Source organism: Taudactylus pleione, unplaced genomic scaffold (assembly GCF_031769625.1).
Source record: "Taudactylus pleione unplaced genomic scaffold, aTauple2 ptg001274l, whole genome shotgun sequence".
In the NCBI taxonomy this organism is placed as follows: domain Eukaryota; kingdom Metazoa; phylum Chordata; class Amphibia; order Anura; family Myobatrachidae; genus Taudactylus; species Taudactylus pleione.
The window spans coordinates 405,715-424,372 of record NW_028285674.1 but is presented as its reverse complement, the minus strand read 5'-3'; the positions used below and the strand labels follow the sequence as shown (position 1 = coordinate 424,372).

General features: G+C 44.1%; 1 protein-coding gene across 1 annotated transcript in view; it reads right to left on the bottom strand.

The window, feature by feature from the left end:
- LOC148443417 (bromo adjacent homology domain-containing 1 protein-like) overlaps positions 1–18,081 on the bottom strand; it is a 179,223-nt gene extending 161,142 nt beyond the window's left edge. The window contains exon 1 of the mRNA XM_088462840.1: positions 17,930–18,081. The gene's annotated coding sequence lies outside the window, so the exon portion shown is untranslated. The remainder of the gene's footprint in view (positions 1–17,929) is intronic.
- Positions 18,082–18,658: the final 577 nt, after the last annotated feature.

Below are 18,658 nucleotides of genomic sequence, written 5' to 3'. Positions count from 1 at the left end.
TGCCGGCGGTGATTGGACAAGACGCCGCCGGCGTTGTTTGCCTGCTGCGCCCACTGAGTGTTCGCTGCAGCAGGCAGTCACCGCCGGCAGCATCTCCCCAGCCAATCACCGCCGGCACTGATCGGCTGCTCTGCAGCGAGCACACACGAGAGGGATTCGAGACCGGATTCCATGGGACCCGGTAACTTCCCTCACTTCCTGTATCGCGTAAAAATGCGCTATAGCGCGTATTTCTTGATCACTGACAGGGATAGGATATATTTTTCAAGGCACACAATGTAGCAATTCAATTGTTGCTCCGACTGAGCGCGACAGCCGCCGGTGACATAATTTCTGTTTGCAAAAATGTGCGATAGACCCATGGTTAGGGCGCACTAACCAGGACTTTACACGGGTTTAGCCTGTCTAATTGGGTGTGAAGATGGTAATAATTAATGGGCGCCCAGAATAGGATTGCAACACTGGGAGCCCACACAACAATTAAGTCGCTCCCTTGGATCAAGTCTTGTTATATACAGTGCCTTGCAAAAGTATTCACCCCCCTTTGCATTTTTCATGTTTTGTTGCCTCACAACCTGGAATTAAAATGGACTGTGTGAAGGTGTGCATCATTTCATTCACAGAACATGCCTACAACTGTGAAGTTGTGTTTTTTTTCTATTGTGACTCAAACAACATTTAGGACAACATAACAGAAAACTTCAGTGTGCATAACTATTCACCCCCTACATTCAGTACTTTGTCGAGCCAACTTTTGGGGCAATTACAGCTGCAAGTTGCTTTGGATAAGTCTCTATGAGCTATATGCCACATCTTGCCCGTGAGATTTTTGCCCATTTCTCAAGACAAAACTGCTCCAGCTCCTTCATGTTGGATGGTTTCCACTTGTGAACAGCAATCTTCAAGTCTGGCCACAGATTCTCAATTGGATTGAGATCTGGGCTTTGACTAGGCCATTCCAACACATTTAAATGTTTCCCCTTAAACCACTCGAGTGTTGCTTTACCGTCCCAGTCTCAAATCACAGGCAAACTGAGACAGATTTTGCTCAAGAATATCCCTGTATTTAGCACCATCCATCTTTTCCTCGACTCGAATCAGTTTCCCAGTCCCTGCTGCTGAAAAACATCCCCACAGCATGATGCTGCCATCACCATGTTTCACTATGGGGATGGGATGTGCTGGGTTTGCGCCAGGCACAGCGTTTTCCTTGGTGGCCGAAAAGTCAAATTTTAGTCTCATTTGACTAGAGTACCTTCCTCCATACACTTGGGGAGTCGCCCACATACCTTTTGGCAAACTCAAATCGTGTCTTCTTATTTTTAACACTAAGTAATGGCTTTTTTTCTGGCCACTCTTCCATAAAGCCTGGCTCTATGGAGAGTACGGCTTATTGTGGTCACATGCACAGATAAACCAGTCTCTGCTGTGGAACTCTGCAGCTCCTTCAGGGTTACCTTTGGTCTCTGTGCTGCCTCTCTAATTAATGCCTTCCTTGTCCGGTCTGAGTTTTGGTGGGCGTCCCTCTCTGGGCAGGTTTGTTGTGGTACCATGTTCTTTCCATTTGTTGATGATCTATTTGATGGTGCTCCGCGGGATCATCAAAGATTTGGATATTATTTTTATAACCCAACCCAGAATTTTACTTCTCAACAACTTTGTCCCTGACTTGTTTGGAGAGGTCCTTGGTCTTCATGGTGTAATGCCTCTGCAGCCTCTGGGGCCTTTCAGAAAAGGTGTGTTTATATTGACAGATCATGTGACACTTAGATTTCACACAGGTGGGCTTCATTTCACTATTTGTGTGACTTATGAAGGTAATTGGTTGCACCAGAACTTTTGAGGGGCTTTATAGCAAATGGGGTGATTACATATACACATGCCAATTTTCAGATTATTATTTATAAAGATTCTTTTTTATATATATTTTTCTCATTTCATTTCACCAAATTAGACTCTTTTGTGCAGATCCATCACATAAAACTCAGATTAAAAAAATAAATAAATTACAGGTTGTAATGTAACAAATAATGTAAAAAAGCCAAGGGGGTGAATACTTTTGCATGGCACTGTACGACTGTACATATAGTCTATCTGATGTTATCTTTATCTAAAAATACCCATTTTCTTAGATCATACGTCAAAGGTCACACAGTAGCAATAAAATGAACATTATTGCTTTATCACTTTGATCAAACATAATAAATGTAATTGTTTTTACTGGAGTGAAAATATAAAAATCTTATATTTTTATATTAAAGCACAAGGCACAGCAATAACAACAGCAAAGTGTGATCATTAAAAAAAAAAAACTTCTGAAAGACTTTTCCTTGGCCGAGTAAGCAGAGCGCATAGAAAAAATATTTTCCTTGATTTTCAGATTTTATGCTTACATTCAAAAACACAACTTCTCTTTCTTGAAAGGAACCTTTGGGAAGTAAGAGCCTGATTAAATCTGATCATCAGGATTCTCTCCTGTGGAAATAGAACGAGGGTGTTCCACTTTATGAATGCCAGAACAGCTCATCAAAATGTATAAATACAAGATAAATGCAAGCTGAAGGTGAACATCATAATAGAATTCTTACTTTATTAATATATGTTGGCTATATTTTATGTCAGGACATATTCTGTACGAGCACAGGTATGTTGGACATATTTCTCAAGCAAACACAGGAGTAGATCATGCATTAGGGGGATAACATGTAACTGCGCATGCAGTATGTGTGCATAATGATGTGGGCGCTATGCACCCCCATCATTAGACGCTCCTACAGATGTGTCCACATACACTAGCCTCCTTGTGCCGTGCATTAAACAGCCCTTCTAGTCGCTCCATAGCATGGAGTGCAAAGCGTCTTTTTGTGCAACTTTTGCCCTTAAAATGTGTCTCATTAGCAAAATGATGCCAAGAGGACGAACAAAATGATATGTGGCATGCCTATATCTTGTGTGCCAAATCGGCTGTTTCTGCATGTGAAATGCTACATTACAGTGTCACAGCCCGACACTGTAATGTAGCATTTCGCATGCAGATACAGCTGCAGTTGCAGACACTGTTACGTAGCATTTTGCATGCAGATATAGCCGCAAAGAATATAGGCATTAAGAAGGTGACGCATATCAGCTTAATCAACATAAGCTGCTTGTGCGTCCTGTTTGCATCGAGTTGCGAATGAGACGTATTTTAAAGGAAAAAGTCGCACGAAAAGATGCTCGCCACTACCAAGTCACACAGAGCTCACGCGTTGTGTAACGCAATTTGTAGTGCACGGAGGATAGATGTATGTGGACACATCTGTAACTTCAAGATAGTGTGCCACCGTTACGACAACTGCAGCTATTGATTTCAAAAGCTGAAGCTGTCGTTGCAGCACCACACAGTGCTGTCCCTCCCTGGTTCCGACAGGGTTACACAGCCAAAAGAGGTAGAGGGCAATGCAACCAGACTGGTGAATTAGCACTCTTCCTCTTCGGCAAAACTAATTTTAATACATGCAGGCAGCGTCTGGACTGTTTTGCCTCAAAATGGGCGAAGCAGGTCCAGAATTTACCACCTGTTAGCCCCTTCATACATCTCCTGCACTGTGCCTTTTATAAGTCTGTACTTCTAAATGACACCTACAGAATTACTCTGTAGTACTATAATACAGAGAATATATCTGGCAGCCAACTCTCAGCCCTTCTGCATTCCACCTGAGACCTGGCATCAGCAAAACTAAAGCTTAATTCATTTTTCTTCTAATATGTTTCTGGTGGTCAACAGCACTGCTGACTGACTAGGCAAAAGGGCTAGATATATGGAGGAGATGTTAAGTACTGATGACTATATTGATGGCTTATTTGCTAGGCAATACTGCCACTGAAAGTATGCTTATGTCTGTGGTACCCAAAAGTTAATGTAAGAACCCCTTTTGTAAATGCAGAAAATATACACTTTCCAGTCAACATAAAGTCAAAGCATTCTAGAATATGCCCGAACTCAAGTACCATAATTTACTGCATTCATCATCAGCAATAAGTTTTACTGTCAAATCAATTTACATGCATTGTAGTAGCCTTTTGAATTAAAGTAAACACTTATATTTTAATGTCAGCTAGTATGAAGATTAATAGTGGACATTTTCTCAAGTTTTCTATTTTTCTTTATATTACAAGATTCCCGTTATACTGTCCGGATTAACCTCATACATAGAAAATGCACTTATCTAGCCAGTCATGTCCAGTTAGAAATCATGACGTTTTTTTTTTTTTTGTTAGCATGTTTTTGAACCTCTACTATACTGTAGTACCCCAACAGAATATGTTTCTTGATTTATTTTTCACACCTGAAAATGCTGAGATGTTGGGAATGTTTGAGAAGCAATGCTGGTTTCAGAGAAACTAGTTATAATGGTTTATCCCATCAGCCACATCACTCATTTGATGGACAAAAGTATGGCTCCCATGTCTCACACTCTCCAACACTTCAAGTATTCAATATGAAAATCTAATTTTCCTTCCATCCTTAAACCAGATAGAACTAGATTGGAGCAGGTTCTTACAGCTGTTTGTTTCATATCTCATCTATAGGCAAAAATAAGTTGTGTATGTGATTAATTTCACAGAAACATTTTTATTTTTAAAATACTCTTCATATGTTATAGTTTAGCCAACATGCTTTAATAAACATTTAGGGGGATATCCAATTAGCAGCACTAAAGTAGCGCTGCTAAATGATCATGGCGGGGATATCCTATTAGTCACGAAGTGCCACCCGATGCCGGCACTTATTGCGGATTTTTTTCGGGTGGATTATTTTTCGGGACACAATATCCTAAGTGTTTTTTGTGAGATATATCCTATTATTTTGTTCTAAATAATGGGATAGGGTGAAAAAAACACATCGGCGAAAAACAGGAATAATCGGTGAAAAATCCCCGATTTTCGACGATTGCAGGGATCCATTGGCGCTTGAACAATGTTCAGGGCTAATTAGATACCGCCCTTATTCTCACTTACACAGTATATTGCATGCATGATAAAAGCCTATCATGACACCTAATGTATCATAAGGACTATGTTTCGCTGGTTCTATCTAGTGAAAATGGGATTTTGGTACCTACCGGTAAATCCTTTTCTCTGATTCCACAGGGGACACTGGAGGTGCTTATGCTGAGGTATAGAGGCGTGGATAGCTGGAGCCGGCACTTTAAATAATTTAGAAGTGTGAAGTTCCTCCCCCTCTATGCCCCATCAGCCCTCAGTTTAGAAAATGAAGACCGAGAGGAGATGGAGAACAAGCGGAGTAAAAAAGAGAGAAGAACACACAATAACTGAATCATACAACATACTGAACAAGCCTAACAGGCAGGCGAAGAGCGCAGAGGTGGGCGTCCAGAGTCCCCTGTGGAATCAGAGAAAAGGATTTACCGGTAGGTACAAAAATCCCATTTTCTCTTTCATCCACTAGGGGACACTGGAGGTGCTTACGCTGGGGACGTGCCAAAGATTTCCCCATGGGCGGGAGTGCTCTGCGGTGCCTGCAGAACAAGGCGGCCAAAACAGAATGCCGAAGAGGCAAATGTATCAAATTTGTAAAATCTGACAAACGTGTGCACTGAAGACCAAGTGGCCACACGGCACAATTGTGACGTGAAGGCTCCTCTACCGGCCACCCACAGAACGTGTGGAATGAGCCGAAATGGACGAAGGAGGCCGACGGTCGGCACTAACATAAGCCTGATGAATAGTCAGCCGGATCCAACCTGCCAAAGTCTGCTTAGACGCTAGCCAACCCCTCCGAACAGCATCATAGAGGACAAAAGGCAACCCAGACTTACGGATGGACGCTGTCCTGGCAATATAGATGCGGAGAGCCCTAACCACATGCAAGGTAGAAGAACCACCAGTGCCCTCCACCAACGATGGTACCACAATAGGCTGATTGATATGGAAAGCCGACACAACTTTGTGAAGGAAAGCTGCTACCGTACGGAGTTCCGCCCTATCAGAATGAAGCACAAGGTAAGGTGGCTTATAGGACAGAGCACCCAATTCCGAAACTCTACGAGCTGAAGCGAGAACCAGGAGCAGTACCGTCTTCCCAGACAGGTACTTAAGATCAACCTCCTCCAAAAGGTTCAAACATGGGTGACTGAAGAAACAGAAGCACTAAGTTTAGGTCCCAGGAAGCTATTGGAGGTACAAAAGGAGCACTCGTAAGACCCCTTGAAGAAACGTCTGCACCTCAGGAATGAGGGCCAATTTCTTTGAAAGAAAAGGGAAAGACAGAAAACCTGCACCTTTAAGGTTCCCAGACGAAGGCCAGAATCCAGACCCGTCTGAAGGAAAAACCGAAAACCGGGACAAACTAAAAGTCCTAGACGGAAGACCCCGACCGGAACACCATGAGATATAAACACGCCAGATGCGATGATAATCACAGCCAAAATTGGCTTCCTGGTGCATAGCATGGTGGGAATAACAGTGTCTGGGATTTTTTTGCGTTTTAGGATACCGGTTTCAAGAGCCACCCCGTTAAACGCAGCTGCGCTAAGTTGGGGTGTATGAAAGGGCCCTGCTGTACAAGCTCCGTTGGCAGGGAAAGGGACCACTGATCATCTGACAATAGGAACCGAAGGTCCGAGAACCAACTTCTCTGAGGCCAGTTCAGAGCCACGAGAATTACAGAGGCTTTTTTCGAAGACGAGGAAGAAGCGGAATCGGAGGAAAAAAGGTAAACGAAGTCGTAGACCCACGGACTTTTCAGAGCATCTACTGCTTCCGCCTACGGATCTCGAGTTCTTGACACGTATACTGGGAGTTGACGATTCAATCGTGACGCCATGAGGTCCACCTGAGGACATCCCCATCAACATATCAGCGTGTTGAACACGCCTGGATGAAGCCTCCATTCCCCGGTATGGATATTCTGTCGATTTAAATAATCTGCTTCCCAGTTGTCCACACCCGGGATGAATAACGCCGACAGGATTACTGGTTCTCGGCCCACCGGAGGATCAGAGTTACTTCTCGCATAGCCATGCGACTCAGAGTCCCTCCTAGGCGATCGATGCAAGTGAAGGCCGTTGTGTCGGACTGAACTCTTACCGGACGAGCCTTTAGAAAACTCTGTTGCCTGTATCAGAGCATTGTAAATCGCTCTGAGGTCCAACACCTTTATGGGCCACTTCTGTTCTAGAAGGGACCATCGACCCTGAAAGTGATAATCGAGGACTACTGCTCCCCATCCTTGAAGGCTGGCATCCGTTGTTACGATGATCCAGTCCCACACTCCGAATCTTCTGCCAGCTAACAGATTGTGTCCACCAAAGAAGGGCCACTCTGGTAACCAGACTCAGACGGATCTGTCGATGTAGAAGCAGATGGGACCCTGATCCCTGTGCTAGCAGGTCGAGCTGAAACACCCTGGATTGGAACCGGCCAAACTGTAGTGCCTCGAAAGCAGCTACCACCATCCGTAAGAGACGCAGACAAAGAAGCATTGACACCTTCTTTGGTCTGAGGACCAGCTGAACTAACAACCGGATATCCCTGGTCTTGTCTGTTAGAAGGAAAAATCCTCTGCGATTCCATATCCAATATCATGCCCAGAAACAGAAGTTTCTGGAACGTATTGAGATTCGGCTTCTTGAAGTTGATTATCCAACCGTGTTGGATTAGAGTGTGATATGTCAGTAAGGCATGAAGAGATACCGATGGAGCCTTGAGTAACAGGTCATCCAAATAAGGGGTTATATTCACTCCTGATGACCAAAGGAGGGCGATCATGACTGACATGAGTCTGGTGAAGATGCAGGGAGCCGAGGATAACCCAAATGGCAATGCCCGAAACTGATAATGATCCTTCAATATGGCGAAGCGCAGAAAGGCCTGGTGTGGTTCCCAAATGGGAACATGGAGAAAGGCATCCTTGATATCCAGGATAGTAGGAACTCCCCTGGTTCCAAGCTCGCTATGACTAACTGCAGAGTCTCCATTTTTGAAACAATACATCTTCAGATACAGAATCAAGGACTTGAGGTTTAAGATGTGTCTGACCGAACCATCCGGTTTGGGCACTACAAACAGGTTTGAGTAAATCCCATACCTCGTTGATGCTCCAGACCTAACACAGATGATACTATTAGAGACTGGATTGCCTCATGTAGAACCCTCTTGTCTGCAGGTACTGGCAGACTCATAGTGAAGAACCGAGGTGGAAGGGGGACTCGAAGTCTATTTGGTACTCCAGGGAAATTAGTCTCCACGGTTCTAAAGAGGTCTGGTTCCGAACTTGTTGAAATTTCTGCAAGCGGGCTCCCATCGCAGGGAACCCCAGGTGGAACGGAAGACAGTCATGTCACCAGTTTCTCAGCTGGTTTAGGCTCCTGTCAACAAGCAACAGTGTGTGGTCGACCTCTACCTCTGCCGCTTCTTGCTTGTGTGGGAGCACCTCTGGCTCTACCACAAAAGGAATGTGGCGAAAGAAATGAAATCAAGGTCCAGTGTAAGATCTTCTGGGAGATGGAGCAGTAGACGGGATAAAGGAAAACTTTCCAAAACCCCCCCCACCCCCGTGTCCAATTTTCGGGCCAAAAAGAAAGTCACCAATGAATGGTGAACACTCCGCAAAACGCTTGGATTCTGCATCTGCTTGCCAAGCGCGCAACCAGAGGGCTCTGCTGGCTGTCCCTAGAGGCTTCTCCCAGGTAAATTGCAGACACACGTATGTGTGCTAGTAGACGTAATTCTGCTCTGGAATGACTTGGGTCCAAACCTGTATCAACTGGTCAGCCCGGCAACCCACAGCCCTGTTAACCCAGGCGGTAACAAGGGTAAGTCTATGTTGAGCTTCCACTGCAGTATAGTCATTTAGTACAGTAGCTCCTGTACTAGAAGTGCTGTTCTCTTAGAGACGGGAGATTGACGCATCTACATGAAGAGACGCTTCCCACTTTTCCAACATGGACGATGGAAAATGATAGCTAGCCGGAAATAGACGTGGAATTCTGAACCACTTATTCGGCTGTTTACAGGTCACAGAAAGCTGCTGTGACAACGGAAAAACAGCCGTGTACATGAACTAATTCATACTCTGGGACGCAGGAATTATATCCTTAGGTAAATTGAGGATATAACTAACTGGCAAAATTAGAGTCCACCCCGGGAGAGGCGGACTCTAACTCCCGTTAATGGTGTGAATTGGAGGGTACAGACAACGCTGTACCCATAACCTGTACCATGGTGTCTAGAGATCTGGTTAACCCAGCCACCCAGGGAGAAAATAGTAGACGCAGATATGCGTGTACTGATAACCAATATTGAGACCTGCGTGTCTCAGCTAACTGTGACGTTAAGTCCGTCATAACTCCTACCATGTCAGCGGCCCATGGAGGTGAGTTAGTAACAGCCATAGATGGATCCATTGTTATACAAACGTCACATAACGTGGACCCAGCGGCATACGTGTTACACTAAGAACAGACAAACAGCTTTTGAGAAGCCTTTGTTCTGCTTGACATTGATACACACAGTCACTCAGAAGGACACACTGAAAACATAAGGCTGGTCTGGGACACAGAGGAGGAGATACACCCCCTCCCCTCCCACAGATTAGACTCCCTGCACTTTCTCACAGCCTTCTGTACCAGGGATGTAGGGCTAATGGTTGTGCAGGAGTCCAGCCTTTTGTAGCCCTGCAGCTGCACTCTGCCTTCAGGAGGGAGAGAATGCAAGCATTAAGTTTTGCAAAATATGGCAGGCACGCTGTTTTTAACAGCTCTGTGCCTTAGCAGTGTGAGAGACCGCGCTGGGTAGCTCCGCCCCCCGCGTTATCAAGTCTATCTGCAGTCTGAAATGGCTGCCCCGTCTAACGGAGGAGCTCACTGTGCAGGATAGACTCAGCGGAGTCCTGGAGTGTTCAGTCCCGCAATGCACACCCCCTCCGTCCCTCTGCAGCCCTTAGCGGCAAGCAGGGACTGATTACAGCTTATTCTTGTATGCCCCCGCCTGAAGCAGCGCAGCAGCGCTATGTACAGACTGGGCGGCGAGCGGGCGGGCGGCAGGCGGCGTGCGCCGGGGGGATGCAAGTTGGAGTTCAGCCCCGCAATGCACGCCCCCTCCGTCCCTCTGCAGACCTTAGCGGCAAGCAGGGACTGATTACAGCCTATCCGGCTGTTCTCTTGTATGCCCCCGCCTGAAGCAGCGCAGCAGCGCTATGTACACACTGGGCGGTGAGCGGGCGGGCGGCAGGCGACGTGCGCCGGGGGGGGGTGCAGGTCGGAGCGGGGAATGCGCAGCAATACTCACTGCGCTCCCCGGATGCTCTCACAGCATGCAGCACACTCTTCTTCCTATTAGAGCTGTGCTGTGGCGATAAGGAGCTGTCAGTGCTTTTGTAATAAGCGCTGTGCACTCCTTCCTGTTCTACTAAGAACAGGGCGCCAGGTACCCGGACCCCACCTTTAGAGAGGTGGCGAAGGGTACCTAATATAGTGTAAAAGGTGTACAAAATAAATAAACCTAGCGTTCCCGCTAGGCTGTTTTAGCGGGGCGCGGCGCCCTGCCCTCCTTCTGGAGGGCAAAAGCACCCTGCCCTCCAGGAGGAGGGCAAAAAGTGCCCTGCCCTCACAGCCTGCGGGTGCCGTTCTCACCCGCGGGATGCAGTGTCCCGCGGGTGGAGAAACATGCGGTGTCCCGGTCACCGCCGGAGAATAGATGACGGGCGCATGCGCCCGGCATCTATTCTCCCTTTCTGCAGCGCTTGGGGGCTGCCCGGCATGTCCGTAAGCGCCAGGCACGCCCCCAAGTATGACGAAAAGGGGACGCGTCTTATAGACACGCCCCCTTTTCATGACCGCGCATAAGGTTGCCCTCTCTAGCTCCGGCGTCCTGCCTGCCGCCGGAGCTAGAGTGAACACTATAAACCTAAATAAAAGAAAATAATAAACATATATGTGCTGCTGGATCACAGCAGATTGTGACCAGCTCCATGAGGCACATTTTCTAAACTGAGGGCTGACAGGGCATAAAGGGGAGGAGCTTCACACTTCTAAATTATTTAAAGTGCCGGCTCCAGCCATCCACGCCTCTATACCCCAGCGTAAGCACCTCCAGTGTCCCCTAGTGGATGAAAGAGAAAATGTAGTTACGATGACTTAGATTTTGATTGCACGTGACAGGATTTCCCAACCTCGCAGCCAGCACTTTAGTCGGAAAACGCCAGTTCTCGCGGCTAAACACCATGCTTTAGTCTCAAGAACTGGCATTCTCTGACTTAAGTGATTAGAATCAGACTACAATTGAATAGATCAGGGACCCACATCGCGGTGCTATTAACATCCCGGTCAATTGAATCACCTCCAATGTTTATTAAAAAAACAAAAACAAAAGCCCTTTTTAATTAAGCATACTTTATTCATCACAAATTAAATTATTTAACTGATGAAAGTATGCCTAATGGTGCATACACACGATCAGATTTTTTCTTCAGATATGGACGATAACGATTTAATAATCGTTCAGTCGTTCATATCTGATGGAAAATCGTTCATATCTGACATGCCTGAACGATGGACGATCAACGATGCGCGTTCCCGTTTGTCAGATAACGATATCTGACATCTGATGGGTTTGCAGTCAGACTTGGACGATTCCATTCATTTTAATGCAGTCAAAAATCGTTCAATCGTTCAAATCGTTCAAATCGTTCAAAACTTTGGTCAAATCGTCCAAATCGTTCATCTGACAAATCTGACAAGTCTGACAAATCTGACCGTGTGTACGCTCCATAAGTCTACGGTATGCAACAGAAAACGTACCCTACTGTAAATACAGGACAACTATACAACACTTTCCAGTCGAAAGTAGAACAAAGAATTCCAGAATATACCCTGACAGTCAGCAGAATTTATTACACCCATCAGCAGCTGATAAATACATGTTATCCCACTCATGTCTCTGTTTTTAGAATTTCGTGGACAAAAAGAGAAGGCACAGCCACTAATGGACATTAAGGGTTCAATTCAATTCAATTGACCACGAATTAAATAGCACCGGGAGAGAGCTCCCGGGGCTATTCAATTCAGCACGCTGTTAAGGATATCTCAAGCAGATATCCGACAAAAGTACAGGCGTGATGCTGTTTTCTGTCCAAAGCGCCGGGAAAACAGCATCGCGCCGGGAAGTTTTGGTCGGAGACTGCCCGTTCTCGTGACTAAACACCCTGTTTAAGGCGCAAGGGGCGGGAGTACGGGCATTCCCCAACCTAACTGCGCGCAGAATTGAATAGCTCCAGGTGCTCCCTCCCGATGCTATTTAATTGAATCGAGCCCCAAGATGTATCAAACGCTGGAAATTTATAATCTCTGCAAATTTATAATCTCTGCAAATATTTCATCATATGTTAGATGTTTCTGTCACTTATATGGAAGTAACTATTCCGCGTGGCACCAAAATCCATCAGGTCATAAACCTAGGCATTCTCAGTATTGGTTCAGGCCACAGATTACCTGCCTGCTATATGCAGGTGTGTAATAGGTGCAATTTAAATGAATACTTATTTGAACAACAGCAAAAGTTAAGATGTCAGGAAAAAACAAAAAATATGACGACAACTAAACGTTTGAACCCCAGGGGGTTGCTATTATGGTCATACTTTTATATGAGCAAAAGAAAACACAGGAATTACCTTCATTAACTTGACTATAAGCAATGATTACAAATAAAGTTACAGTAACAAATACACTTCTACCGATTCTTTACATATTTTAATGCAATCTCCTAGACATATTGTTGTATGATGTAGAATATAATCTTATTGATATAAGGTTTTTATTTCATGGGGGGGGGGACTCAATTGTTTTTTCGCACACAATCTCATGTCTAAAGAGACTGGAGATCGGGTTGTGAATGGATATTTGTTTTTGGGCGCCAATGCTTTATCGCACAAGTCGCGCCCAAAAAGACATGGTTTAGACATGTGAAGCAGTGTAAACAAGTAAACCAGTCTAAAATACTTGTTAGGCAACCAGGACTTTTCGCACATTTCTGCTTGCCACCTCAGGAGAGGCGCTGGCTCCCATCATACCCTAACGGAGCAACAATTGAATTTCTCTGTTGTGCACCCATTAGGCAGAGCCACCGGCGCAAACAATTGAATATGAGTTCTTTACATTTGTATTGAGCTACTAAGCTTAACATTAATTCATGTTTAGTGAAAATTTTGTGACACAGAAAGATCCCAGCTGAGCAATGCAAAGTATCACTGAGGCAAGAGGACTGCATGGTAACGCTGATCTAAAGACAAGCCAAATTGTTTCCAAACAGACCTGGAACCGGGAACTTGTCAGTGAACAGTCTCCACAATGCTCTATCAGCAGTGAATCACCAAATAGGCAAGTTCACATAATAAAAATTAATAAAATAAGACCATTGTGGAAGTAAAAGATCACAAAATGATGGAGAGAAGAGAACATTTGTAACTTGATGATAAAATTCAACATCTGCAACAGAAGATTGATCACTTGATGAATACATTTATTTATTTAGTAACAGGTATTTTTATAGCGCACAAAGGGCCTTATTCATTACGGATTGCTATTGCAGCTCCGTAATCGAATACAGGTCTGCTGTGAAAATATGCTAATGAATGGTATCGCAATGCCGTCTCACTGCCAGGATAGAGACGGCCACTGCCTCCCACTACCGCTATCTCACATCCACAATATCTTGCAGTCATGCGTATACATCAGTAACATCAGCCCCTCACGAAAAAATACAGCAGCCCTGACCTTACATAGAAATTGCTAACCTCGATGCACACAGTAAGCACTCAAGCTGCGTTTGCTGTCGCAATGGCTAATTTATGCACGCCCATGCAACAACGTTCAAACAGACAGGTACGTCTGCGTTTCTCCTACCACTCCTCCGCCACCACTCCCAAATGCTGACTACCTGTCACTCACTCTGCGGTGGCTTACCGTGGTGCTCTGTGTAATCGTAGTATAGCCTTCGCGCACTGTGATGCATATGAGGTACGCCGCAGCGTGCACTGTTGCATTCCATAATGAATCAGGCCCACATTCCGCGCATTTGCTTCCCAGTGAAGCAAGAAATCCATATTCCCTACTACATGGACAAATACACACACTAAGAATACATTTATTTGCAGCCAATTAACCTACCAATATATTTTTGAAGTGTGGGAGGAAACCCATGCAAACACAAGGAGAACATACGTTAATACACATATTGTGTGCTGGTACCAACTGTGTACCAGCACAGTTGGTGTAGTGGTTAGCATTACTGCCTCTCAGAACTGTGATCATGAGTCACAAATGGTCTACGAGCGATTATGGAGCTTATGACTGCAGTTCTGAGAGGCAGTAATGCTAACCACTACACCAACTGTGCTGCCCCCGTGTGTATAGTAAATATACTGTTGAACCTGCTGTAGAAGAGTATAGAGGAGAAATCCCAGCTACTGCTATTGCCCAATTTGCTTTAGCGGTGTAGAAGAAAAAAAAAAATCAATTCCTGTAATTGCAAATGTCTACACCGTTTTTAGCAAGTATTTAAATTTGCAGCCGGAACATGGTCAGTGTAGTAAGCATTTTACACACTTCCAGTATTATTGCATAAAATACAAAATATTGCAAATGGGATTTAAAGTGCTTTAAATTATACAGGTTGAGTCTCCCATATCCAAAATGCTTGGGACCAGAGGTATTTTGGATAACGGAATATTCCGTATGCATTTCATAATGAAATATCTTGGGAATAGGACACCAATATACTCACAGAACGCATTTATGTGTTATATACACCGTATACACACAGCCTACAGGTCATTTTATACCATATTTTTAATAATTTTGTGGTTCAAGCAAAGTTTGAGTACATAGATGAAATTAATTTGTTTTATATAACACCTTATTCACACAGCCTGAAAGTAATGTTATACAATATTTTAATAATTTGTGCCTTAGAGAAAGTTTGTGTACATTGAACCATCAAAAATCAAAGGTTTCATTATCTCAGTCATGCCAAAATTATTCTGTATTTCGGAATATTCCGTATTTCGGAATATTTGATATGGGAGACTCAACCTGTATTTATAGGTGGAAAAATATACTTAAAAGTATAAAAGAACACAACACTTGTGGCACTTCAGTTTTCTAATTTTATAGGACAGAAATAAATTGCTTATAATACATTGCCTTGTTAATATGATAGAAAACAAACTATAACATATGTTAAGTGTCATTGCATTATCTTTTGAACATGTGGATGGTGTACCTGGTCAGACATATATATTAATTCTATTATTTTTGTGCTCAACATATTCCACAGTGATGTAAAACTAAGCAGAACAGTACCATCACGATATTGTGTGCAAGAAATAACACATTCCAGATTGATCACTCCAGGTTGCTCAGTTAGTATATTTTAACTGTGCATTATATTAAAATGATTTTCAAACTAATTATATTTTACTGTACAAATTGATCATAGTGGAAAATACTGGGTTAGTACCCAACAAATTGCATGCATGTCTAGAAAACATGGGCAGCCACACTTTGTTTTGATCATTAACATGACCAATATTTCTTTCAAACCTAGGAAAGAAAGAAAGCAGGTGAGCAATGACCTGGCCAATAAACTTTTTCATTCTACACAGCATGGAGACGTCACACCCCACCCAGGGAATTGCTAGAATGTAAAACTACTTAATAATTTATGCATTTATATGGTACCATAAAATGTATGTTGGGTTTCAGACATGACATATCAAATGCACAAAAAGGTGCTGGAGAAAACCCATATCTGGCTGAAAGAAAAAAAAAAAAAAAAAAAGATCTGTACTTGCCAACAGGAGAAACAACCAATATGGCATTATGACAGAACCACTGCTTTTAGTCAGAATACTCTTACTTATGTATCTTTCACACACACCACCAAAATTAAATTAGCCTTTTAAATTGTCATGTCATAGTCTTATGCTTTTTACAGATGTAAAAAAAACAACAACAATTTTTATGAACATAAAGCAAATAAAGCCCAGAAAATACATTCATACTATTATGAGAGGTATAACAACAAGTATCATCACTCCTAAAAATCTTTTATCACAACAGAGCAATGGCAACTTTTAAAGTTAAGGAACAGTCAGAGAGGTAATATGATTATGCACTATCAGTGGTGAGTAATGTATGAATATATAATATATGCAGAAATAAAGTTATGTATGTATCCAAAATGCTACCCTATATAAAAAATGTTTGTGGCGCGTACACTTAACTATTAGGGAAACTGACAAAGGGCTAGGTTTACTATCCACCTGTTTTTCAAAAGATTAATTTGAAGCGGCAAAGGAAATAAACGCTAAACAAGCCTGGTTTAGCACTTATTTCTGTTGCTGTTTTTAATCATGGTTTCACATTAATTGACTTTGAAAAACGGACAGTAAATCTCCCTTATCTACCTTTATTTAGTCTTATGTTACCACATTACGGGGTCAATTCAATTATGAGCAAATTTGTTTTATGAAACTTGCAAACATTGCATGAACGCGCACACCAGAGAAAAGAGAGAATCAATTAGAAATGCCAATTTGCAGTAATCGCAGCGAAGTTGCTTTGAGTTTTTTACATAATGCGACTTAAGAAAAGAGCATAAAAAAAGTGAGAAAAACATCCTGGACCCCAAAAATGTGACAACTGAGATAGCAGGACAATATAGAGGACAGTTAGTGGCCATAGGAACAGTACTGGCTGATTTGTGCACTTTTTAATTATGGTTGAAAAATGATAGCAAGTGTTTTTCAGCATATTAAAGTCTTTACTGTATTCTGAGGTACAGAACAATGTCTGCATAGTAATTTTTCAGTGTTTTTATACAAGTTTGTAAACCCACAACACCTCTACATACCTGGTCCACATCATTTAACTCATTATTGAGCTTTTATGAGAAATTCACCTGAACACTGACATGTCTTTATTGGCCAAATGATGCTATTTAATCCCAAGTGCACACATATTCATTGAGAGTGGAGCACCAGAGGTTATGCAGTGTCCCAATATTTTTAGTTTAAAATAAAGGTTTTCCCTACATTTTCACTTGCTCAAGGGGTGCACACAAAAAACCCACAAATTTGCTCTGGAAAATCAATGCGAGTATGGAATTGAATTGCTAATGTAATTTGCAGTATTAGTTCACATTGAGAATGGCTCGCAGAACCAAACTCTCATCTAATTCAATTTACCCCTATAACTTAACGATAAACCATTATCAACGATTAAGCTGTTTAGATGTCAAATATATGCCTTCAGTCACCTGTAGCACAGTGACAGCCAGGTGGCCATGAGCCATGTAGATTGATCTTCTCTTTCAAACTAAAGTTATAGCAGGAATCCAGCACCATGTATATTACAGCAGCTGCTCACTAGCATAGTGGATTTAGAGGCTATCAGCATTCTGCATGGGAGCACAGGAGCCAGCACTGTGGGTGCAGGAGCAACCCCAATATCTGTGATGCCACTAATCATGTCTATGCATGGCCTATGGGCGGGGGTAACCTTTAATGATTTTACAAAGTTGGCTCCTAGTCCTATGCACTGCAGAATATATGGGTATATTTACAAAGAAGCCAGTGTTTGGAGAACTTTGCAACGTACATAAGGATACATATGCTCCCATCCCTGTGTGATGTATTGCCCAGCTGTAGGTGCGTGACGCCTAGCCAGCTGCTGGCAGCCCCTCTGGGTGTGACACCTGCCACTGTCGCCCATCTCTCCATCTGGTGCCCCCACCATGCTCAGCCTCTGCTCCCCCCAATGTGTAACCGTGCCCCCCTCCCATGCCTCCTCACCCCCTCCTATACCCGGGTGTCGTGGTCCCTCGTGTTGTCACCACACTCCCGCCCACGCCGCTGTCACGCGCTCACCTGTCACGCAGGAACTCCACCATACGGCGGCGGCGCCGCTCTGAGGGAGGCGGTTGCCGGGACGATGAGGCTGGTGGGAGGGCTCCGGCGGGTGACGGTGGAGGTAGGAACGGAGCCCTCCGGGATCCGCTACGCCGCAGCTCTCACTGACTGTGGCGTCTTCCTGCTACGCCCCCCGCGGCCAATGGCTGCGTTCGGAAAAAGGTCAGGCCAATCGTTTGCGGACGCTCTCCCAACCAGATCGACCAATGGGAGACGGAGGGGACGGGGCGCTGACCAATGAAAAAAGATGGGACGGCACTGGTAGCCAATGTCTGTGATCGTCGTGAAGGGGCCAATTCGGGAGGGGAACAAAGTGTTATGTCGCTCCAATAGGGGCCAGGGCTGGGGCTCTGCTTCACACACCCAGGAGATGGATACGGGCAGCTCGCTGTATCCCCATCATCCCATACTCACACCCCGTCACATAGTGATACCCCTCCATGTGCCCTCTGAGCCATCTGTCTGTCACCCACTCCTCCTGTGTCAGTGCGCTCTGATCACAGGAAATCTATCTGTCACACACTATCCCGCATGGTGCTGCTCCCCTCCCGTCACTCACCAAAGTCACTTTTCATCTCCCGTCACGTCACGTCATGGACGCATCATTTACTCTGCTCTCCTGCGCATGGAGAGTGACCAGCACATAACAGCAGGTTACCTGTGCTGTTATTGTAAAATCCCATGTAA